Here is a 26,079-nt window from a genome sequence, read left to right as displayed (position 1 = left end):
ATTCTTGAATGTAATTGATAAAGGAGATGTTCCGTTACATACCTATCATGTGGATCACTTAGGTCCAATGCCAAGCACAAAAAAAAATTACCGTCATATTTTCGTCATAGTTGATGCGTTTAGTAAATTCGTGTGGTTATATGCTACGAAATCGACCGATGCTGCCGAAATAATCGACCGTTTGCGCAAACAATCCGTTGTATTTGGAAACCCGCATAGAATCATATCAGATCGCGGTACGGCGTTTACATCAAGCGCGTTTAAAGAATATTGTACCGAGGAAAAAATTCAGCATCTTCTTATTACCACGGGAATACCTAGAGGTAATGGGCAAGTCGAAAGGGTAAACCGTACCCTTATACCACTTTTAACTAAATTGTCGGCCCCAAAACCAGAAGAATGGTTTAAATTTATCGATACTGCTCAGAGATATTTAAACACTACGCCGAGCAGGAGCACGGGCCGAACACCGTTCCAATTAATGTTTGGCATTCACATGCGATTAAGAGAAGATACACAAATACGCGAGATGATTGAAAACGAATGGGCGCGAATGTTCGAAGAAGAACGCGACGATATCCGACAGGAAGCCAAAGAAAAAATAGCCGAGATCCAAAGAGAAAATTTAAAGACTTTTAACAAAAAACGAAAAGTAGCATTAAAATACGCGGACGGAGATCTTGTCGCGATTAAGAGAACTCAATTCGGTCCGGGACTTAAATTTCGTAGTAAATTTTTAGGCCCTTATCGTGTAACTAAAGGAATGCGTAATAATCGGTATATAGTTGCGAAAATAGGTGAACATGAAGGACCGCAAGAAACTTCTACGTCTGCCGATTATATGAAACCTTGGTTGCATTTCGATGATACAGATGAACCTGAAAGCGAGGACGAAGAAGGAACCGAAAAATAAAGAATAAAAAATCACAATTAACATTCGAGGACGAATGTCTTACAGGACGGCCGAGATGTAGGATTTAAGTACGTATTATATGTACCGATATGCGTAGTATCGCATGTCGATATTGCGGCTAGATCATAAAGCAGTAACTAATCCTTTAGCGAGTCGCCGCTAAGAGAGATTCTTGTTATCGCGTGCGCAATCTTTATTTTGACGTATGCGGCTAGATCACAGGGTGGCCGCGAGTCCGAAAAGATAAACACTACTCTTCGATCGACGTCTTTTAATCTCCGGGCATAAACAGACGAACAGCTTAATCTCGGGGCATAAACAGGCGAGAAGCAGCGAGCGTCAGTCAGTCCTTCGCCGTCAGTTAAGAGTTGTACTACATTCTTATATTCCCTTATAATAAATATCTGTTTTAAATAAAACCTACACTATTAATAACAGATTTCTCTTCACAGTTTCCGAAAGACATCGCCGCGTCCCTATCTTTGCTTTTGCGCGACCGCGACCGGAGAATAGATTGTGTTTGAGAGCGTTAAGTTAATATTTACATTTACCTAGGATAGAGAGAAGCAGTACACGACGGATATTACACGCTCGATCAGCGTAATACTGATACAGAGCGAACTCGATAACACTATTCCGCCAACGGCGAAATAAACTAATTAATCCTCTGACAGTATCGTTTTCGGGTATTTCGATATCCCGACCGCAAATTTCCCGACAGTCTCCGCGATACTATTGGTAAGGATGACGATGTATAAAATGACAAAAAAAAAAAAAAGATAGAGAGAGTAAAAGAGATCACTATGAGAACTCTACCGTCGATTATTCACCTAAAAAAAAAAGCATGTCTGGTTTTTCTTTTTTTTTTCTTTTCACCGAGGGATACATCACCGGAATGACGGTTCGTCGAATTTCTCCTCCGGGGGTGGCGAAGAAATTTAGATATTTAACTTCGTTCGCCGTACGGCATGAGGTTCCCATCCAATGCGGGACTTAAATTATCCCGGGTCCCTCGGGAGCCCGGGGCGAAAAAGGATCGGATAGGTTAGCCGATGTGCCGCAAGCGTCCTCGGGGGTGGCACTAAATTAGATAATGAAGCAGACATTCCCTTTCCTCCCCCACCTCTTTCTCTCTCCCTCCTTGGTCTGCTTCGGCTATGCGAACTGGTGCCGGCTGAAGTGTATCACTTCTGATAATCCGCCTTGCTTAACTCAATAAAAGCAGCGTGGCAAAGTGTCAGAAAGTCTGCAGAGCTTCTATAGATTAAGAGCTTACTGGGTTCCTTGTTACTTCTACTAGTTAAAATCATCATAGTCTATTAATGATTCGTATTAAATATACGGAGAACTTGTTAATATTTTGTTGCCATATACAGGGTGTCCTAGACCACCCGTACACCCCTTTTCTTTCAAAAACTGAGCATTTTAGAGAAAAACGTTTTGAACAAAAATTGTATGGTTTTGAGAGGAATATAAGATGGTGTCAATGGTTTGACCTTGGTTAAGGTTAAGTCAAGGACACCTTTAATTTCTTAAATGGAACCCTCTATTTTTTATTGCATATACTTATAGCTTACCTCGAAAGCTTTCCAAAACACTATAATTAAGTATTTTTTCATTAAGTACTTTTTGAGTTATTTTATATTTTAATCTGACATATTCTGATATAAAAAATTAAATATCTTGTAAAATATTTAGTTTTCGATAATCTTATCGTAATACTTTTATGTACAGAATAATGAGACAAATCAATTAATGCAAAAAAAAAAAAAACAAATGATTGTTTTAAAAAATACATTGTAAATAATTTTCTTAAAAACAATTACTTTTTATACTAATTGATTTGTCTCATTATTCTGTACATAAAAGTATTACGGTAAGATTATCGAAAACTAAATAGTTTACAAGATATTTAATTTTTTATATCAAAATATATCAGATTAAAATACAAAATAACTCAAAAAGTACTTAATAAAAAAATACTTTACTATAATGTTTTTTGGAAAGCTCCCGACATAAGCTATACGAATATGCAATAAAAAATAGGATATTCCATTTAAGAAATTAAAGGTGTCCTTGATTTGACCTTAACGATGCCATCCAAGGTCAAACCAATGACATCATCTTATGTTCCCCTCAAAACCATACAATTTTTGTTCAAAACGTTTTTCTTTAAAATGCTTAGTTTTTGAAAGAAAAGATGTATACGGGTGGTCTAGGATACCTTGTATATATATTATATTAGGGAAAACGTAACATGTTACACAACGTGAGAACGATATCATAATATTCTGTCATTAATTAGCGGGGAGGACTGGCGCACAAAGAAATATATCGGACGAAGTTTACGTCGCCAAGTGAAAGGTTTATTACGATGTAAATTATATTATTAAGCAAATTACCAGAGAGACGCAAACGTCGGAACCGCGCGAGCGAAACGAAGCGTGAGAGAGCGCGCGTCAACTTCTAACAACATTACAGCTACGAAATTCGTAATTAGGGGCGGACAAAAGCAGAAAATTGAACGCGCCCGGCATGCATCGTTGACGCAAAGACGGAAATCCTCTTACCGAACTACATATCGGCGGAAAGATGGTGGTTTCTCTCGCTCTCGCAATTTCTCTCGCGTCGCATAAGTTTCTCGACGAGCATGGCCCCGATCCGGTCGCCACCGACGAGAAAGAGAGAGAGAGAGAGAAAGAGAGAGACCGGCGGGCGATCGCTATTCGGAATTCTCCTTGTCGGAATTGTCCTTACCTGGGAATTATGCTCTTGCATCGCGCTCGCTCTTTCCCATCTTTTCGCTTATCTAATAATACCTTCGGAAAACTCACAGAAATATCGTTTCGTTAATTATCCCTGCTACCGAGTTTGTTCGTTCTGATAGTAAACGGAAAGAGATTTAGAATGACGTTATTAAGTAGTTCAGAGCATAAAATAGGCGGGAATGACGCGCTTCGATAAGGAGGAGGGGCACGCTTTCATCTTTCGGCTCAATGATCACGGGGCCATGGTATTTTCACCATGGAGCTCGCATTTATTCCACAACATTGGACGCTCGAAGCGCCCTCATCACTTTTGATACTAACTGACATCGCGGTTTTTGTCGCATCGGACGAAACATGATAAAAGTATCTCACAGAGAATATAATTTATATTTAATATCATCTCTTGCACGCGCATATACAGGGTGTTAGAAAAGTCTGGAAACGGTCAAATATCTCGAAAACGAAATTTTTATGAGAAAAATGTTTCCAACCAAAGTTGTAGAGCTCTAAGTGGCGCATTATATAATAATATTAGTATGACCTTAAATAGCACCGTCAAGATCATATAAAAATCACTTTTAATTTTTTTAATGGAACCCCCTATTTTTCATTACATATTCTTGTAGCTTATCTCGAGAACTTTCCAAAACATTATAATAAAGTATTTTTTCATTAAGTACTTTTTGAGTTATTCTATATTTTAATCTGACATATTTTGATATAAAAAATATTTCGTAAAATATTCAATTTTCAATAATCTTACCGTAATACTTTTAGGTACAGAATAATGAGACAAATTAATTAATGCCAAAAAAACATAATTATTTAAAAAAATACATTGTAAATAATTTTCTTAAAAACAATTATTTTTTATACTAATTGATTTGTCTCGTTATTCTGTACATAAAAGTATTACGGTAAGATTATCGAAAACTGAATATTTTACAAAATACTTTATTTTTTATATTAAAATATGTCACATTAAAATATAAAATTACTCAAAAAGTACTTAATGAAAAAATACTTTATTATAGTGTTTTGGAAAGCTCTCGAGATAAGAATATATAATGGAAAATAGGGGGTAACATTAAAAAAATTCAGAGTGATTTTTATATGACCTTTACGGTGCTATTTAAGGTCATACTAATATTATTATATAATACGCCATTTAGAGCTCTACAACTTTGGTTGGAAACATTTTTCTCAGAAAAGTTTCATTTTCGAGATATTTGACCGTTTCCAGACTTTTCTAACACCTTGTATATGTACGCGTACAAGTTCCGCAAGCTTTCATTCGAGAAGCGGCGCTGTGTGCTTTTTAAATAATTAATTCTCCTTCCCTCAAAATTCGGGAGGATACATGGACGCTCGTTGTGCCCTTCGTCCCTACGGCATCCGCGCAATGGACGCGATAAATATGAAGTAACTTCCGACAGCCTGGACCGCAAAATGGCTCGGCCAGAGCTTAGAATGGCGCCCGAGAAGAAGAAGTGTTATTGTCTTCGTGGGAATTAGCGGCGACTTAATGCCGGGAATTTTCGCCCCGCGACCGACTTGTTCCACCCTCATACGGATGGATCTCTCGCGTTTCTCGAGGCATGTCACGTAACAATGTCAGGGTAAATCCGGGACCGACACATCGCCGTTGTTGGCGAGAAAATGTCGCGGTTCGCATAAATTTTTTACGTAACAATCGGAGAGACGATTGAAGCTTTTTGTCGCGAAGCGATTTGCCGGAACTAAAAACGCCAGAAGAGAATTATGCCGATGGCTTGGTAAAAATTCGTCCGTTTATCGAATAAATTAAAAATTTATGGCAAAATAATGAAAATTCTAATGAAAATATTCTAGGCGAAAGCATGTATCATTAGCATTTATTACGGCGATGTCGTGAAATTAACTCGCCATTAGCCTTTACTTTCGAGATGGGGAATTAAGACTTGAGACTTTGAGGATAATCTTTTAAGAAGCTAAGAGCCTCTTTGTTAACTAATAATACAGAAATGGAGAAAGATTATTCGTCTCTTCAACGACATAAAGACGCGCCTCATTAACATCGGCTATAAACTCATCAATGTCATCTCGAAGTACTCGATGGGGTATCTCGACAGCCAGAAATTAGCTTGTCATTCGGCTATTCATCGTCCAGCGACATGTGTCCGACCACACATGTACGAGTACCATCCCTCTCCCCGAAAAGATGACTCGACACAATAACGTCATAGAGGATGGATGCGACACGAGGCGTTTCGAAAATATCCGTTCGATCAGCTGATTCGCGATGCGAGATCGATCGTTCGAAATTTCTGCCCGTAGAGGGAGAGAGAAAATTACATGCTCGAGTCGAAGAACACCTGCCTCTCCATCTAGATTATTCCCTGCAGAAGGCGCGCATGGAAATTGGAGTAATTTAAAAATGAGAGGGTTCACACAGACCCGTCCCTTTTCTCTCCCTACTTTGAAGAATATATTCAAATTAAATTTTAATCTTTAATGCGCTTTAAATTCTCCCCCATTTTTGATATTTAAATGTTTAATTGTTCTCTCGCTCCTCTCCTTAAAACGCAAATATTTCACATTTCCATATATTTTAAATTCATTCATATATTTAATATTCTCCGCCGTTGTACACTTACGTCACGCATTGTCTCCGAAGAACGGGAATTAAATACCAACGTTGAGCGATATTGGGCGCTCGAAATTTCTTCGTAATATCTTCATTAGCATAATTTCTTTATTATAATACACTTCCCCTATTCATCTATCTATTCATCCATCTATTTTGCCGAAGTTAAGCTCGACACGCACGTAAAACATTCACACCCGCCACTACATTGTCGATGCTCGCGCATATACACGCCACGGTGTTGGGAATCCCCTACTCTCTCTCTCTCTCCCTCCCGTCCATCCCTCCCTTGGGAAGCGTGCATTTGATATCTACGCATGAGCCGACGCACACGCGTGACACGCTCGAGCGTGTCGCGACGACACGTGAGCGCAGCGTCAGGATCATGCAAAGGGAGGGACGGGAGATGCGAAGATCCATATGCATGTGTGTGTTTGGGTGCGCGTGTACATCTACGAAAGGGGTAGTTAGCCGGTGCTCGATGGTTGCGGCAGATCGAGGGTGCCGCTTTCAACAGTAATGGTAGATGGTAGTAGTGTGGTGGCCCGGGATCGATCCAGGGACCACGGCATCATCCTCCAGCCCTCAACGACCAACTCAACCCGGCCCTTCTCATCCCCCGAGGCTTCGGGAGGGCAGCCACTTCTCTCTCTCTCTCTCTCTCTCTCTCTCTCTCTCTCTCTCTCTCTCTCTCTCTCTCTCTCTCTCTCTCTCTCTCTCTCTCTCTCTCTCTCTCTCTCTCTCTCTCTCTTTCTCTCTTTTCCCCGACCCGTGATCGCCTTATGGAGAGCTTCTCTCTATCAGTCTGCACAAATACAGCCTGCATACGGAGCGTGAGGGTATGCAAAGGGCTCAAACGGGCCTGTGGCGCTGTGAAAATGGAAAAGAATGACTTCAAAGGACGCTTAAGGGGATGCCATGTTCCGAAGAAGGTGAGATGGGAATCTATGAGAAATCTGCGCAATAGTTTCGCCCCTTCAAAACTAGTCGAGTAAAGTTCTTTATCAACCTGGACTCAATCGTTTCTATGAATTAATCCGCAATATATACATATATATGACATCAAAATATATATGCCATCAGTGTGTAATATATATTTCATACAAAATAAAAACGTGCAGCTTTTGATATACTTTTTGAAAAAAGATTCATTTCAATTGATTGGTCTTCAACGCAAAAATATCGTATTGGAGATCATTATTGACACCTTTACTGATCAATCTAATACACACACACACACACATATTAACGCGAAGAAAATGAAAAATGTCGGAATAAACAATAATCTCAAGGTATACTCCTAAGATAAAATTCAAGACAATTTTTTTTTTGAAGATTGATGTCTCGAGCAGTGAAAAAGATGTTGAAATACCTGTGATGGTCGATAGTTGGTTAGCCGCTCTACCATTTCCTTCGACCGCCGCTTGCCGGGAAGCTCTCTCTCCCTCTCCCTTTCTCTCTCTCTCTCTCTCTCTCTCTCTCTCTCTCTCTCTCTCTCTCTCTCTCTCTCTTCTATCTATGTGAGCGAACAGGCTCTCGGGCGTGAGAGCAGCAGGCCTCTCGATCCGATGGGAAAGCTCTCTCGTCAAAATCCTTGCCGACGCGAGCGGATTCGAGCAAACCGACTCAGCCAATAAAAGAACCGTTGCGAACGGATTCGACGGTTTCCCGATATGTAATTTCCCGCGGCGCGCAAAAAAAAAATACAAAAAGAGAAAAGGAGAGAAAAGAGCAGGAAAGAAAACCGAGGAAACATTTCCGCCGTTTATTCCAGCGGGTGACCTCACAAATGAGGCAATCGCGCGGGCTTAAGCGACACGAGCCGAGTTTATCGCATTTCGAACGTATCGAGTACTTTAATGCTGCTAATGATAAAAAACAAAACCTGACTTGGAGAAATAAATCGGAGTGGCAAAAGAAAAAAAGAACATCGAGCGAGCACGGACATGGATAATCGTGGGGATTCACGCGCTTGCGCGAAGAAAATTGTCGCGACATCCGAGATAATCTTTGTAACTCGCAAGATATAAACCGACGATAGAGTTTAAAAATAAAAAATAGGAAATTATTTATCGTATCAGGCGCAGCGAGCGATAATCGCCGTTCGAACCGAGGGAGGGCAACGCAATTTAAAACCGCCTAGAGGGCGCGCGCCCGACAATATAACATATGTTGTAGGCAAGAAACCTTGCGCGAGACTCTAATGGCTATCCGCTGGTTATCGTTCCTGGATCAAGAACTAATGCGATTGCCGCGAAACAGCCGGCGTAATAGTCGGAAAGTAATAGTACACAATTCGACATTGTCGAACGTTTATCGACTTGAGCCACGAGAGTGGTTTCCGAGCTGTTAAAATAATTGCGCGCGCGGGGAGAGGGAACGTTTTTCAGAGCGAATTTTCGCGGCCGATTAGTGCCGGGAACGTGCAATATCCTCTCGAGGAATCTAAATCAAGCCGTTGCCGGTCGGGTTAACGCGCGATTTGCGTGGAAACGAAACGCGATACGTCGCGTTTAAGCTCGAGCTGAAAGGAGGTGAAGTCTGAGTCTGCACCCCCTAGTCCCTTGCGGGAATATCAAGGAACCACGCAATAGTTTCCTGAGTAAGAGACTTCGATCTACTACTACTCCCCCCTTCGTCAGACCGTTTTCTCGGAATGCCATTTTACAGTAACTCGCTGTCGTGACATGATTCTAAAAGGCGGCTGCGCTAAACACGTAGTTTCGTGCACGCTTCATCGTCGTAATCTTTGTAATATCGATCGTAACAATCAGAATAATTCGACATTTATTTATGTCTTCTCTATCTTTATAGAGCGCGCAGTTCAAAATATCGTATGACGTATATTTCTGTCTAATATTCTCGGATGCAACATTTAATTAAGCGTAGAACCTGACGAGAATTCCCAATTGATATCGTTGCATCCGACCGTGGATCGTGTGATGTTCTAAACACCCTGTGGCTCAAACTTGAGATAGGACACGCACACATCCACACGCTCCCGGCGTAACAGCGAACTTCCCCGTCAGTCTTCGTGGGAACTTTCGCGTGTGTTCTAGCTCTTCTTCCAGCAAAAGGTTAAATAATGAGTTTCCGTACGGCGGTCGATTAATAATCAAAGTATCATCGAACGATTATCTCAGCGACGCAAAATGGAAATATATATTCCGTGTCACGGCAAACGAGAATAAAGGAACATCAAGGTGCTGTAATGGCGAACGATCAACCTTGTCTCGGACGCCGATGATAAGTAAAAATTCGCTAATGGAGCTCGAATAATTCTTTTGTCTCTCGTCAATGCGCAAGCTCGCCTCTTCGCTTTTTGCTCAAATTTTGGGCAAATTTGTTCTCTTGCTCGGCAATTTAATTAACAATAAAATTCATAAGTTAAAAAAAATAAAGTAATGTCAACTAGAGAAATGTTAAATAAACTATTGATTAGTTTAAAATTTCTTAAAAAAAAACACTATTATATTATGCGAAATAAAATTAGACAAAAAAATTCAAGTGCATATATTTGAAAAGAAAAATATGAACTTTATTAAAGGATTAGATAAGATGACAGAGTGACTTCTCTACTAGAATCCATCGGGCAGTATATCCATTACATTCCGAAATTCTCGTAAATTGCAGCAAGACTTACGAGTTGAGAGTGCGGTTCTAGTAGTTTATACCGAGATGCGGCAAGCCAGCGGCAACTCTCATTACGCCTTACAAACAGTATCCTGAACTTATGGCTGATTAGGACAAATGGAAACGGGGCTTTCCCGGCGGACCGCGCGAACGCGTTTTATGACGTTGCTGTGTTAAGTCGGCCTCGTTACAGCGACGATGGCAGGATAACGAACGTGGCCACGTGGCAGCTCCTCGCAGGGATAAACGCCGGTTGCTAGGTGACGTAGCACTGCTATATCCCCCCGTGGAAGTCCTCGTACGTCTTTCAGGATTACCGCCTTATTACGGCGCGATTAAAGACCCCGTCTAGCCGGAAATTTTCTTTTTCGCCCTCTCGAAGAACGTTGTAAAACGAGCTGATACTTTACTTCGACATCGTCGCGTTGCGATGTGACCATGATGATATTGCACCCGATTATCATCTAATTAGGGTACGACGACGGCGTCGCCGCAGCTCGCAGCCATGGGGAAGAGAAATTTCCTCCTCTCTCCCTTCTGGCCTATCTTCCTTCACTCGTCTCCGATAAGAAAGACTTTATGGGACGGCGGTGATGTCACTGAGGGCAGGATGCAGCTCATAAAAGCGCTCGTTAAGGTCTACACCGTGATTACGCGCATCCCCTTCCCTCCCTCCTCCCTCCCCGACATTTTCAAGACTGATCTTCATCGAGGAGGATTTCCCGTAATCGGATAAGCGATTAATTCCGTTCTGTAAACGAGAGCCCCGAGTGTCGTTGATTTTTAACATCCCGCAAACGCGAGGAGAAAGGCGTTCTCGTTTCCACAACTTTTCTGAAAATCTTTGAATTTTGAGTAACGTTTCGAGACATAAATTGCGCGAGTACCGTCGTGTGATTTCATTAACAATCCCTAAGATTTACGTAAGGCAAAGAGTATTCGGACGCGGGAGACCGGAACTCATTTTTTGCGGTGATAGAAAAGCGCTTCGAGATTCGAAGTAAATCCATCTCTTATCTCGAGTAACGTTTAGTGTTTTGTAAATTCAACAATCCGTAATAATCCGCGCGTAGCCGCGATATTATCGGAATTAAGTTACTCATTTGGCGTGTTATTCAAAAAGCTGTCACGCGATAATGAGGCACCTATTCAATCGTACGGGGATCAAAATGGAAGGTAAATGGACAGCTTCAAGCGCTCCCGGTATTCAGATGTATCCGATAGGACGATAAAAACGAACGGTCTAATCCTGCGCACCGACGGGGCTCCCTCTCGCGGGGACGTCTCCATCCATTTTCATGGAAGGAAAAGCACCCGCGTCTTATGGAAACCTTCTGTCAGGGGATAATAAGGCTCGCATGCCAAGCACGAAGAGTATGGCATGTCGTTAAACGACCTTCTCGACTTCCTTCTCCTCCCTCTCTTCCCCGCGGAAAAATTCTCTTCTGTCCTCGTCTCCCTCCCCTCGCTCAGTCACTGTCCCCAGAAGAAAGAGGAGGAGGGGAAGGAGACGGTGGGTGCAAGAACACCTGTATTCCGACGAAGGATAACGATTATCGCGGCAGAATGCTTCGGGATACGGCGTAGAACAATTTTTATAGAATATCCTGCCGCGGAATTCCGCAAAAAGTCGTCGCCTCATGAAATTATATAGTGGCGTTAAGCTATGCGGGGGAGATCTTTCTTTTTTCCTCCTCCTCTCGCCCCTCGGTACGCGACAAGGGACGATATGAAGATATTGGTAACGATAAGAATAGAGGAGAACCTCGGATGCGCGTTCATAGCGGAAAATATGCAAAGCTTAAAATTTTGCGAAAGATACCAAGATTGTCTAATATTGAAAAATTTAGAGATGTCTAAATATATTTAGGAAAAAATCCTAGAAAACGTGATCACAGATGTGGTACGTTGGCAGAATTCAGAAAACTCTAAGAATTCCTTATATATACCATACATATAAGGGATTTTATATATATAGACTTGAGAAATATTCCAGAATATTCCTCGTGCTTACGTCTTCGCGTGTCTTATCAACGTCTTTACGCTTATTCCGGGAACATTATTCGGGTATATGGCGTATCATATTCTCGCACGTCCAAAGAGAGAGCTCGGCTCCCGGTTAAGCATTCTGTCGCGAGGTACACGTCGGCTTTTATGTAGCTACACGTTACTTCGCCGGGCAACCCTTCGGTCTTACGAGCCCTTTCTCGTCGTCCATTACGGGAAAATGGGACGCGCGTGCTAAGTGTCGCGCAACATTTCCCCGCTTTCGCGCTCTAATGACTCCTAGCGAGACTCCGATTCGTTCGAGGCTCGTTTAATATAAATATGCTTTTCATCAATCCATTCTTATAGATATTTAGAAAATGATTCGTAAATTATCAAATCGATGCTTATTATCTTCGAGTAAACGCAAGTGTTGAATATTGTGTGAAAACGATTGCTTTTTATCAAACTTTCCCTACAAAAGTACCATATTTAAAAGTTGGTCAAAAAGAAGTACAATCTGCTATTAAATCTTATAGATCCTAATACACGGTTAGATATCCAATCTAATTTTTCTTAGACTCCTTTTGTTTCTAATCGGAGATTACCCGTACCTCGGGAAAAACGCGCTAAATTTATCTCGTAGGCTTGCGCAAGACACATTTGTCTTCAGAATGTACCGCGGGTCCTGGGGGATCCTTCCTCATCATCTACCGCCGACAAGTGGGTCGCACGTGCTGAATGTTACAACAAGCAACATCTCGTGGTTTTGCGCCTCGCTTGACAATTTTGACAGACGGTTAGCATTTACCGAATATAGAGCGCGATAAATAATGTGTAAAGTTGATTATTTTATGTGATAACTTCAAAAAAAAAAATGACATATCTTAATAATGATATAATTAGAAGTTATATTTTATGCATGTACCTATATAAATTAATCATATTCTATTGTTAATTAAATGTGTACAAAAATAATTACTAAGATAATTTAATAAATAATTTTAAGATCAATACTCTCGCGCGTAAAAATGGAGAAGATTCTCCCATCAGCTCGAAGAGCGGCGAGAAGGAAGTGAAGGATGAGCACCGGTATGAATTCCGAATAGCTGACTTGTGTCGAAGCTACACGAGGCGATAAACGTCATGTCAGTCAAGCGACTGACCCCACTGGGATCATCGTGGCGTCAAAATCGATGGATGATGGCGTTATCGAGAACGATGACGTTGACGTTCGGTCTCGTCTGTCGGCGGATACAAGGCTATTCTATCTATAAGGCGATGACAAGGAAATAAAGGAGACGGAATTCTTCGGAAAAGTTACATCTCCGAGAGAATAGTTGAATGATTCGTCGTACAATTTCAATCTTAATTTTTTCGAACTCGCTCATCCCGAGATATTTAAGTCCAACAAAGTTTGCGAAAAGAATGCCGCGCTGTATAAAAAACTTTTATTAAGAAAAAATTACTTATATCTCTCGCGAGAGATATTCGAAAGAGGATGCGTAAATGAAGAACAAAACATCTCGTATTCGGTTAAACTCTCGTTTTTTAACCTTATATTTTTGCGAGAGAAATACCAACTTTACAACTGATCGCTTTTATTAATTCTCCGCCCCGCACTCAGTATTGTTATTAAAATAAAATTACACGCGATCAATAATATCCTCTTCAGTATAATATTTTCGCGCAATTCTTTCTTCGGAGAGCACCCATCTAGGTAGATAGAAGAATATACAGGGTGTCCCATTTTAAAAGTTCCACCCTCATAACTTTTTAGGATCAACGTTTGAAGGAAAACGATTCCAATAAAAGTTGTAGGGAACAAAGGGGGCTATCTAATAGTGACCTCGGATTTGACATTAAAGGTCATTTTCAAGGTCATTTGAAGGTCAACTTCCGTTTTTTAAATGGGAACCCCTATTTTTCGTTACATATTCTTATAGCTTACCTCGAGAGCTTTCCAAGACACTGCAATAAAGTATTTTTTCATTAAGTACTTTTTGAGTTATTTTATATTTTAATCTGACATATTTTGATATAAAAAATTAAATATCTTGTAAAATATTTACTTTTCGATAATCTTATCGTAATACTTTTATGTACAGAATAATAAATTAGACAAATTAATTAGTATAAAAAATAATTGTTTTTGAGAAAATTATTTACAATGTATTTTTTTTAAACAATTATTTGTTTTTTTTCTTTTTGCACTAATTTATTTGTCTCATAATTTATCCGAGTCGTTTTCCTTCAAACGTTGATCCTGAAAAGTTATGAGGGTGGAACTTTTAAAATGAGACAGCCTATATATTCGATTTCTCATTGACATAACAGCGAATATTTTCGTGCGTTAAATGAAAGCGCGGTCGCGCATACATACACACACTTACGTACACACGCATCCCCACACACACATTGTTTCGAAATTACCCGGACGACGCAACGTGAAATAATAACGCGGAGCGTGCTGTTATATCCATTTCCTGCCGATTCCGGGATATATGTATAATCCATCGTTATCGCAGCTTCCGCGCATTAAGTAATGGAATGGACTAATGGCATGATGTAATAAAATAATGGAACGATTTTCGCTGGATGCGTTACAGCGGAAAATGTATCTCGCCCGCTGCTCGTGCAAATTCCTATTATTAAACCTTCTCGACTCGTTTGATCCTCATTCCTAATTCGTTCCAATTTGCCTCCAAGTTTCCCCATTTCTACCCTGTAGCGTATTCTTACTTTTTTCTCTAAAGAGGGAGAGCAGATGCTACTAAACTATTTATTACCTTACCCTCTCTTTGCCTATATATCCTAAGTATCCGATTGTATCTCGAAATAAGCGTGATAAAAACTTTCTGTCGCTCCGTCTCTCTGTCGCAGCTATTCTCGATACGCGCGTCGAGGTATATCGGAAGCGTTACGTCTCCATTACGTCCAAAGTCGGAAGTTGCGCTCGCGACGCGTTCGTGCGGTTTCCGCGGCCGTCGCGGCGTTTACGCTCCGTTTAAGCCGCACCCGCGATAACCGCTCTCGTTGTAATTTGCGGAATCATCCCTTATACCGTCACCTCGCACGACGGACCTCTAAACGCGGTGAAACAGAAACTGTCGAGAAAGCGAGAGGCACCGTTTTCAAGTATTAATGGCTTAACTTCGAACGAGAGACGGATGCAGCGTAATATTTGATCTGTAAAGATACATATTTCATATTTTCCTTTCGAGCTGTTTTTTTTGTAAACGAAACGTATCGTTCCGTAATGTTTCAAATATCGCAATAAACAAGGACATCGAAATAGTTAAACAAAAAAAATTGGAGCATGCAGGGTCGTTTACATGTAAAAGGACGTATATTATTTATAAATATATTTATATGTAAAAGAACAACATTCCCTGTTTTGACGCTGATGCTTTAACCGATACATCTCGCCGACACGTAAATTGCAAAGAACCTTTCCCACACTTATCGCGAGAAAATAAAGTTCCTGTCGGAGCGATTGCGCGTAACGTAGGATTAAAAAGAAACGCGATCGTAAAGAGGGAAAACTTTTCTTTGGATGCGTCAGCGATTTTCGAACAACTCCGATTACCTGTTTCCGATCCGCAGCCATTGGAAAAACCTACATCGATCAATAAAAATCGCTCCGAGAATCCCGAAAGTTGTTTCTCTTATTTCCGTAATACCCGGTCCGTCTGATAACCAAATAAAAGTAATCGCGGTTTTCGTTCGATCGCGAAAGCGTAACCGCGACGAAGTCGTTTTATTCGCCACGAGACAAACCTGCAGGATGTTGCGCGCGCGTCCAAAGTTCGATTGAGATTCATTAAAAAGTGAAAAAAAAAAAACATTTCGACTCACCACATTGTACGGTCAAACTTAATTCTTCCGGAAGGATTTGTACTAAATGTATTCTGACCTTTTCATAATTGTAAACCCAACGGTATATCCTATAAGAAAATACATATCTATCAAGTCATAAGATAATTATCAAAAAATATTTTAAAAAATTGTAAGAAGTATATTGAAAATAATATATTAATATTAATATACATAATATCAATATGCTAAACCTTCGTAAAACCCATCTATATGAAATAATGGGTAAGAATGTCTAATTCTTATGTATTTTTGCCTCCTGAACACGAATATGAAACTTAAAAATGAAGGTCAGACTCGCAAATCGAAGAGAAACGTAAAAATCCAACCAAACGCAATGAAAATTCAACCCATGTCCGAGGGATGCATTTTTATTAATAATAATTGACCCCTGGGATATAGATTTAGGTTAGGTTATATTTTCCGAAAGTGAAGCCCCTCGTAGGGGGGGGGGGGGTGGAATCCACTGAGTCCACGCATATACTTTACAACGCGAAGCGAAGTCCATCCTATAATTATTGTGTGGATGGGAAAGTGTATGCGTGGACACAGTGGGTTCCCTCCCCCCTACGGGGGTCTCCACTTCCGGAAGATATAACCTAACTCAAACTTATTTCTGATTTAAAACTAAAATTTGGTGTGGGTTACGTTGTATAACTCAAACCAAATTTTCAGAAATAGGTTTGGGTTAGGTTATATCTTCCGGAAATGGAGTTCCCCATAGGGGGAGGGGGACTCATTGCGTTCACGCATACACTTTCCCATCCACACAATAATTATAGGATGGACTTCGCTTCGCGTTGTAAAGTATATGCGTGGACACAGTGGATTCCACCCCCCCCCCCCCCTATGGGGGATTTCCACTTCCGGAAGATATAACCTAACCTAAATCTATATCCCAGGGGTAAATTATTACTAATAAAAATGCATCCCTCGGACATGGGTTGAATTTTCGCGTTTGTTTGGATTCTTGCGTTTCTCTTCGATTTGTTTCTTTCCATTTGTAAGTTTCATATTCGTGTTCAAGAGGCAAAAATACATAAGAATTGGGTATTCTTACCCATTATTTCATATAGATGGATTTTCTGGAAGGTTTACCATTAATATATATTAATATAATGCAAAACATTATATTGATATTCAATTTATAATCCTTGGCTACAATATTTTTTGCAATCGTATATTCTTTTTTACTACTACTCGCTTAATGTTGTTAGAGACACGCGATATCCTCTCGAAACAATCCGTTGAAACACGGCTCGTCTGTGGTTTTTGCTCAATCGTGAGGCTTCCGGGCGTGACTTCATATCGCGTTACACCGAGGGTGAAATCTTCCCTCTAGCCACGGATATTTGCCGTCCAATAACATCTCCCCTAGCGCCGTCTGTTTTTTTTCCCCCGAAATAACGAATGCGCCGGCCTCCTCCACCCCTCGCGTCGAGAAAGGATCTTCTTTTTCACCACTAATTACGCCGCCATTCGGCTCCCCTCTATGGGACCTGATGTTTTCGTTTGTAATTTTTCGCAATTAGAGAACGCGAGTGTTTTGGCGAAATTGACACCGCTGGCATTTTTTTACAATGTTTTCGCAATTATATACAGAATATTAAAAAAGTGAACGGTGAAAAAGATATGTTAGAGAAAATTCTACAAAGATAAGATATACATATAAATATATTCGTGTAATCGTATAAATTTACAATTACGCTACTGGAATCTAATTTGCTTTTGAAGAGAACGATTCAATGGGATATCCCAGGCGTCCCATAATGTTATCGAATTTGTGGACGCAGACAGGTTTAAATGGACGGCTCGTATCCATTGGCTCATCGTGACGGCAGGAGAAGCATCGATGGCGTACATTCAATTCGAGATCGTCGGAGTGACGAAAGCCGAGATCCGAAATTATGCGATCGACTCGCCGCCGCTCGCGGCTACATGTCGATACGCGTTTCAGCTTTAGCTTCCACACGCGCGCGTCGAGACGTTCGATTTGCAGGTTAAATTAATCATCGCGAATAATCGATGCGAACGGAACGGGCGAAGAGACGAGCTACTTCGTGCTACATTGAAGCACCGTTCGTATCAATTCTCGACGATTATTCCAACGTGGCAAAGCTTGATGTACAATTTCCGAGCAAAATCTAGAGATATTATTACCGACACGAGTCAGAGGGGGAAAGCGAATCTTCGACACCAAGTATTTGGCGCCACCATTTTGTCGCCCCGAACTCGTGTCATTCCTACAGGAAACTATGTATCTTAAATACTAGAATTTTCTAGAAGGCAAAAACAATATGTGTATATTATTTTACTCGCCAACTTTTGGTATGCCGTAGTATATATTTAAACGCTTGAGACCCGTAGTGTAATTATACTCGTACAAGTACCGATTTAGTCTCGTATTCCGAATTCCGAGAGAGAGTCGGACCTCTCTAGAAGATAATCTGCCTCCACCATCGCGTATGGAAATTTCGTAAAAGCTGTCGCGAACGAAATTTCGTTGCAAGAGCGAAATCTTTGTGCTCGCGGCTCAAGAGAGATATACAGGGTGTTCCATTTTAAAAATTCCACCCTCATAACTTTTCAGGATCAACGTTTGAAGGAAAACGACTCGGATAAAAGTTAGGTTAGGGAACAAAGGGGGATATTTAATAGTGACCTTGGATTTGACATTAAAGGTCATTTTCAAAGTCATTTGAAGGTTAATTTCCATTTTTTAAGTGGAACCCTCTATTTTTCATTACATATTCTTGTAACTTATCTCGAGAGCTTTCCAAAATAATAAAGTATTTTTTTATTAAGTACTTTTTAAGTTATTTTATATTTTAATCTGACATATTTTGATATAAAAAATTAAATATCTCGTAAAAATTTTAGTTTTCGAGAATCTTACCGTAATACTTCTATGTACAGAATAATGAGACAAATCAATTAGTATAAAAAATAATTGTTTTTAAAAAAATTATTTACAATGTATTTTTTTAAACAATTATTTGTTTGTTTTTTTTGCACTAATTGATTTGTCTCATTATTCTGCACATAAAAGTATTACGGTAAGATTATCGAAAACTGAATATTTTACGAAATATTTTATTTTTTATTTCAAAATATGTCAGATTAAAATATAAAATAACTCAAAAAGTACTTAATGAAAAAATACTTTATTATAGTGTTTTGGAAAGCTCTCAAGATAAGCTACAAGGATGTGTAATGAAAAATAGGGGGTTCTATTTAAAAAACGGAAGTTGACCTTCAAATGACCTTGAAAACGACCTTTAATGTCAAATCCAAGGTCGCTATTAAATAGCTCCCTTTGTTTCCTACAACTTTTATTCAAGTCATTTTCCTTCAAACGTTGATCCTGAAAAGTTACGAGGGTGGAACTTTTAAAATGGGGCACCCTGTATATATATATATATATAGAGAGAGAGAGCTTCGTACCTTTGCGAATTTAACCGCGAAATAAAGAACTCGTTCCCAAGAGAAGCATGGCTCTCTCGGCAACACGCTTTGCCATAACGTTCTTGATTTATATCGCCATCTTCGATGTCGAGCGCGCAAGAAAGTTAATTACAAATGTCACGAGTCCCAATTTTAAAGCGCAACTTATCCATGTCACGAAAAAATGTAAAAAGTCGCAATTTTTCCTTTAAAAAATTATCGCAGATATCGAATACCATCTCGAATCGTGCGTCGCGTATACGCAGTTACAGCGTAAGGCAATAGTAATGACGCGAGAATGAACAAGAATTCGATTCAAGCGCGCGTGCGACGATACTAAAATTTAATTTCGCCATTTATGACAATCCGAATGCGAGCACGAGCGCGAATATAAATTCGCGAAACGACGCCGGGAGAAAATTAAGTCGGCGGCCGCGCGCCCTCATCGTCGTTTTGTCGATAGATGCCGAGTGTTGCCGCGGGTGCTCGATCACGAAATTGTAAACGTCGAGCGATGCGCATGATCGATCGATCGATCGCCGCCTTCCACCGTTCGCAATTATTATCGCACGTGTCGACGAATGACCCGAATAAATTATCCCATTTTGCGCGTTCCCACACTAGTCATAATAAATTCCGCCGCTAATATCATCACTACGTGACGTATATTATTCTTCTACTCGCCGAGAAAATACATTCATAGAATATTTCAATAATAAGAGATTCGTGCACGTTTTACATTCGATACGACTTTCATGATTTGACACAAGCGGAAAGAAAAAAGAACCAAAAAATCGCGACTAGAGAAAAGAAAACAGAGACGACTATTCACTAAAAAATCAATGTTGAAAATAAATTTAAAACGAAAAGAGAGAGTTCGCGCGTATAGTTTCCATCCAGTTGGATAATATTTATTCGCGCCGCGGTTGTAAATCAAAGCGCCTAATTTTTATTTCGCGAGTCGAACGGCCGTAAATATCTTTCGTACGGCAAATACAGCGGATTTATCACTGTAATTTCCCGTAAACACGACAGGCGCTATTAATTGATCGCCGTCGCGTATTTGATCAAACGATGCGCGCGCGACTATTCGCTGATCGGCAAACAAGCGAAAAGATTTACTATATGGATTATCGCCGCGACGAGTACACGTGATGCATTCGCGCTGTAATCTGACCAACATTCGAGAAAATCTCGTTGTTATTTCAAAATAGCCAAGCCTATTATCTCGAAGAGAGAGACAATAAATCCGCCAAATAAATTCCGCTCGGTGTCGTCTGTTTGTGGCAATAAATGGAGGATCCAACTTAAGTGAAACAATAATATAGTCGCGAATGTAGTTTCGCGTATCATTTTGCGCGACGAGCAATTACATCGTAAAATATCTAACTTTATGCGAGATGTAAAATAACATTGGTTGAAACGTTTTACAAAATCCGTAATTTTATAAAAGCGAGAAGAGTCTCCTCCTCCGACTTTCGATATTATATTAGTCTTCGAGCAAAATTTGCTCGAATACAAATTGCTCGAGAAAAATAACCGCGATGGAACTTCTCTAGCGAGCCAGCAACCTTTTTGCCACCTTGTCCGGATCTCGAAAGTTTACACCGAGCAGAAAAACAGCCATTAAAGTCAGCGCGAAAGAAATTAAAGATACTTTTGCATCGGGGAACCATCGCGCTTTCCCACGCGAGCTTTTGCGCGACTAAGAGCCGCGCTTGCAGAGTTAACTTAACTCGCGCGGATGTAAACCGCATTATACTGCGACCGGAGGGATCCAAAGAGATATCCTCAGCCCGGTAGTCCAACTGCGAAAGCGCATTTCGAGCAACAATGCAATTTTCGATTCCTTAATATTTCGCGTAAAGCAACGCGTGCTACTTTCAAATAACAGGGAAATATAAAAGAAAAATATTTACAGAGATGTTTAAATTTTTTGTAGAAGCATATATATATATATGTGTGTGTGTGTGTGTGTGTGTGTATTAAGAATATATATGTATTGATGAGCGAAGATTAATGACAAAGCAAATTACATTGCATCAGTTTTCAATGTGCAATATCATTTTGAACGGTTTACTGAGCGAAGCAAGTCCTGAGTTCATAGCGGGGTGAAAAAAAAAAAAGAAAGTAAAACGGATTCACTTCCATTTCAGACCACGGGAACCAGGCGAAATCCTGGGCATATATCTATAACATGCGTTGCAAATGAATACAACCACAAAAGTGCGGCAGCTTCATTATTCAGGTTTCGCGAAAATATACAACGGAATCTACGTAATTAAAATTAACTTTCTCTCTGCTTTTCTGTTTGTTAACCATGTCGCACAAAAATGGCCCAATTTTTAACAAATTCCCAGGGTATGTTTTAAGAGACGGGGGTGTTTCAAAATACAGGGACTGCACGAAATTTACTCTCTGTATATACTTCAATTAATTTTTTCTTTCATACCGGACAATTAGCGGAACGTTTCTTTTTTTACCGCCGTATTTCTCGAGAGACAACAAATATACATAATTTTTCGCATTTCCCAATCAATTCGAGGATAATTTTTCCTCGATAAAAATTTTTTTATCCACCAGGGAATATCCATTGGCCTCTCCAAAAGGTCGCCGTCTCTATTCAGAATTTCACCTTTACGAATTTCACTCACGCTTACCATCGTCTACCATGCGACCACCCGAGCTCGTATCGTTCAGGTAGGTAGATACGAACGCGAAAGGGATAAGGTAGACGAGAGAAAATACGGGTAAGTCCGGGAATCGCTTTTATTTCGTCCTTTTCCCTTCGCGAGACTCGTAGAGCGCTCTCTGTAAATACAACGAAACGACGTCATATTGTGTCACTGGTAATGGCCGCTGCTTGTTTATCGCGATGCTCGCATTCAATGGTCGACGAAATGTACAGGGTGTATCGCCGACCATATCTCCTCCCGGTTACAGAGATTCTCCCGAGGATAGTCAGGGAAAATTCAAAGGAGGGAAATTTCAAAGGAATTATTTTAACTTACGCGTCCACACAACACTCCTGTACTGTTTTTATCTGTGCAACGATAATATATATTTATATAATTAATATATAATTAATATATTTATTAGTATATATTTTGGACGGAGCATTAGAGAGCATTTATAATGTAAAAGCGCATTCCCCATTTCCAATTTATCCGCGTTGTTGGATCCTCATGCGCTAGGAGAGCTATTCCACGTCATCTTAGAGAAGCATTTCAATTTCGAATCGTCGCGAGGACGTGTTTCCTGCATTTTTACGCCGACAGATGCGAAATTCTGCGCGAAATTGCGCGCATGTGCTCCTCTCGCGGCGGCAAGAATTTTTTGCCATTTCCCTGCTGCAATAAGACACGCGTCTATAAGCGGAAGGCAAGTATAAAGAAGAGTAGTGGATATTAATATTTGACGGGATAGAAAACGAAGGAGCACTTCGTATTGAGAAAATGCGTTACAGAACGTAGAAAATCCTCGGCAGCTTCTTCAAGTTTATTGTTTCATAAGTTTCATAAGAGAAAATAAACGATAAAGAGATAGAAAAAGAAAAAGAGAGAGAGAGAGAGAAAGAAAAAGAGAAATCTATTTATTATTCCAAGGTAAATCCTGTTAAAATATAATTGAACGGATAATATAAATATAACAACTGCATGATACATCGATGATTCGTTTTACTATAATACTGTAATACGATGTAACTAAGAAAAAACTTATTATTAATATAAACAAGTTCTTTTTGGACCAAGAGAATGTTTTATCTCTCTCGACCCAACTGGCCCAATGCCCGAGCCAACCTCTAGCAAGAAAATCAATATTATCCTACAGAAGATAAACTTTATAATTTGAAACAAGAAGAGAGAAGAATACAAATGTCTTTTTCTCTAATAAGAGAAAATTTAAAAGACACACATTACTATAAATTTCAAAATTTTAAATTAGGATAAGAGAAAATTAAAGATATTCAAAACACCTCGTTATTATACAGGAAGCGTGTAGGAGACTAAAAAACTAAGACAAGAAGTCCTTTAGAGGTTTGCTCGTTTTTGCTCCATTTTGGAGAAAATCGCAAAAATTCAATCTCTCATTGTCAGTTGCTCTCTTGAGTTGATTGGCACCGAATAAACTTCAAGGTTCCTTACATATGTAAACACTTGATGTTATCCTTTTGTTTCTTTACATTCTTGCTTTCTTCTATGAGTCCTTAATCAGTCTTTAGTCAGTTATTCAGATATTTTGAAGCGAATAACATTAGCCACAATACCGCATACATATTCTAATGTTGAATACGCTGACATAGTTTTCGTGTACGGTTTCTGCAACGGTAATGCTTTAGAAGCGGTGCGAGAGTATGCGCGCCGATTTCCAAACAGAAGAGTGTCTAATTGACGAGTTTTTTCATTGACTTTTAATAGACTACGAGAGACAGAGTCATTTTCACTTCATAAAGAAGGCGACCGATTCCAGGCAGCGTTAGGAACAGATTTTCAGAGAAGAAATTGTATCCAACGCCACTTTGATAACAATCGTGAGACTAGCGTCCAAAGAACATCAGCTGCATTAGGAATACCGCGGCAGATAATATGGAGAACTTTGAAAGGTGATAATCGCTACCCGTATCATCTTCAAAAGGTGCAGAATTTATTACCTCAAGATTATATCAAGAGAATTTTAATAATTGGTTTCTTGAAACAATTCACAGTGATAATTCATTTCCATTAAAAAGAATATGGACCGATGAAGCTATCTTTACAAGAGGAGGAATTCTTAACCAAAAAAATTATCATGTATGGGTTCATGAAAATCCCAGAGCTATTAGAGAATACAAGTTCCCCAGCATAAATTTGCTATAAACGTTTGGCTCGGAATTTGAAACGGATTGCTGGTGGGACCGTATTTCTTACCCGAAAGATTGAATGGAAATAGGGAAAGACTTTTCTAATTATTTAGAGGACATTCCCTTACAGCAGCGGATTGAAATGTACATAGTTATCAGCTCGACGGATGTCCAGCTCATTATAGCAGAGCTGCTCGAGCTGGACATAAATTACCCACAACGATGGATTGGACGTGGAGGAATAGTACCTTGGCCACCTCGATCACCTGATATGACATCCATGGACTTCTTCGTATGGGGAACCTTGAAGCAGAAAGTTTATTCGATGCCAATCAATTGAAGAGAGCAATTAAGAGACCGAATCATAGATGCAGTGCACCAAATATCACTAGAATAATGTCTAGTTGCAATTAATGAGATCAGTGCTAGATGTAATGCTTGCATTGCTGCAAGAGGGCAACATTTTGAACAATATCTGCATTAAATAGATGATAACATAAATAAAATGTAAATAAATAATTAAAAAACGAAAACTTATTTTGTTTCTTTTTTTGTGATTTTCTCCAAAGTGGAGCAGAAAGGAGCAAACCTCTAAAGGACTTTCTGTCTTAGCTTCTCGGTATCCTACACGCTCCTAATTCGTAATAGTTGTCGCTATATCCACGGAAAAATCTTATATATATGAAAGAATCTTGCGAGAGAGCGATTCCAATTCCTCCCGAATTTCTAGCGTCTGTCGTTTATTTTGTTTTGTATTCCGCTTCCGTGGAACATTTCGCGAGAAAACTGGGAATCATTCATACGTTCAGCAACTTTGCTCATCGCGAGGAACACGTATGTCGACATGAAATAAAGATGCATGATACGCTGGATAACGTGCCAAGATTCTTCTACGATGTATCGCACTCGGGATAAAAGTAGCACACGCGAAGGTTAACGCACACACGTATACACCGATAAACTATTGTCGAAGCAACGATATATCGACGAGAATTGCATTTATACTTGATTCAACGCGGATCAAACAAGTTCGCGGACAAATTTCGTTTCGATTGTGGAAAAGCTTTCGATAGTCGGCCACCTTTGTTCGAGCGTTATTGACGAACTTTGATTCAAGTTTGTGCGGGCGAACCAACGAGCTTTGTTCAAACTATTGACATATTTCCAATGTTACGCTACTTTCGAGAAAGTAACGAGCGTATAGATATAGATAGAACATGATGTAGATTAAAGAATGGAACACAACTTATCGTTGAAATTCTTTTCTCTGCTATTCTCTCTCGATCAGATCTTTGAATTTCTCTTAGGGATCACGAGATACTTTAGAAAGCTAATCTAGAGTGTACTCTCCTAATTGTATAAATCCAAAATAAATTCTTTATGTGAAAAACGGTCGATCATGCAAAGATGTGCCGGATTGCAAAACCGAATGATAACGGCGGAGTATGACGTACTCGGTCGACACAGAAAACCCGGCAACCGCAGCGTTTGCCTTTAACGGGGGATCCTCGGAATGAAATACTGTTGGCAGCCAGCGTTTTTACGCAGGCGAGACAATTCATCGTCGCGGTCATCGATGGTAAGAGATATACCAAGTACGAGAACTGTTGCACCGCGTAATTATTTCTCTTGATAATATGAAAATTAAAAGGGTTTAACGAGAGAAAAAAACGGCCAAGAATATTGCTCACCGAGGGAAAATCGATTCTAAACGAGAGAATCTTTACCGTGAGAAAATTAATGCGGGTAGTTCATACGCGCGACGTCTCTCTCTCTCTCTTTCACGAGAACCGGAATGCGAAAATTACGCACTTTGAAGGGCGTGAAATTAATTCACCTGCCTCGTCACCCAGCGTAACCGATTTGAAAGCAGCTTTTCATGATGGTAGCGAATTGATATTTTTTTTTTTATTTCCCTGCGTTTCTCGCCCGTATCGGAATTTTGCGAGGGTTGCGAGGATTGCGGGAATTCGGTACAAAACTTCGTTGCTGA

At 39.9% G+C, this 26,079-nt stretch overlaps 1 protein-coding gene across 2 annotated transcripts in view; it reads right to left on the bottom strand.

Moving 5' to 3' along the window:
* LOC138941060 (leucine-rich repeat-containing protein 24) overlaps positions 1 to 26,079 on the bottom strand; it is a 133,629-nt gene that overhangs the window by 69,867 nt on the left and 37,683 nt on the right. Inside the window, exon 1 of one of the 2 annotated variants that reach the window (XM_070310378.1) lies at positions 15,785 to 15,850. The exons of the other annotated variant lie outside the window; for it this stretch is intronic. The gene's annotated coding sequence lies outside the window, so the exon portion shown is untranslated. Of the gene's footprint in view, positions 1 to 15,784; positions 15,851 to 26,079 lie in introns of those variants that run through there. 2 annotated transcript variants of the gene reach the window in all.

Source organism: Polyergus mexicanus, unplaced genomic scaffold (genome assembly GCF_030449975.1).
Source record: "Polyergus mexicanus isolate NDT 795.1 unplaced genomic scaffold, iyPolMexi1.0 SCAF_18, whole genome shotgun sequence".
NCBI lineage: Eukaryota > Metazoa > Arthropoda > Insecta > Hymenoptera > Formicidae > Polyergus > Polyergus mexicanus.
This window is presented reverse-complemented; position numbering and strand designations above follow the sequence as displayed.